Consider the following 698-nt stretch of genomic DNA (forward strand, 5'->3'; position numbering starts at 1 on the left):
TAGCCGCCGCAACACCTGCGTCCGAACCTGCCGTCGCATGCGCTCGCCACCGACGACGCTTCGGTCACCATTTGGTCCCGGGCGCGTGTCCACCGAGCTTGCCGCCCCGCACTGAGCCTCTCTAGCGCCTCCCCTTGCCCGCTTGCACCCTGCAGCGCCTCCCACGCACATCACCGAGCCCCACCGCCGCCTAAGCTCGTTGCCGCCGTCGCTACCGACCAACCCAGCACCGCCTGAGGCCACCAAACGATGCGCCTTGTTGCGCCGGTTCTAACGCGCCTAGCCGCGCATCCATCCATGGCCGGAAACGGCTGGCCGGCGATCGCCGCCGCGCCGGATTAGTGCCGCCGATAATTCGCCGGTTAACCCAACTATTAACACTAGCTAACCCCCTCACACACGCTGACAGCAGGCCCCATGATGGGTCAAAGCGGAGTCAACGCGGGGTTAAACTGGATTTGTCACTATCTCAATGACATGTGGGTCCCACGCGTCAGGTTTTGACCGTGGCTGACCGTCCTGACTTGCTTATGTCATAGTGACACATTGCTGACGCAGCTCACAATTTTATGGATTTTAAAATAATCCAGGAAATTTCAGAAAACAGTTAAAACTTCTAAAAAATCATAGAAATTCAATCGTAACACAGATTGAAATAATTTATATATGAAAAATTATTAAAAAATCCAATCTATCCA

Source organism: Triticum aestivum, chromosome 5D, assembly GCF_018294505.1.
Source record: "Triticum aestivum cultivar Chinese Spring chromosome 5D, IWGSC CS RefSeq v2.1, whole genome shotgun sequence".
In the NCBI taxonomy this organism is placed as follows: Eukaryota; Viridiplantae; Streptophyta; class Magnoliopsida; order Poales; family Poaceae; genus Triticum; species Triticum aestivum.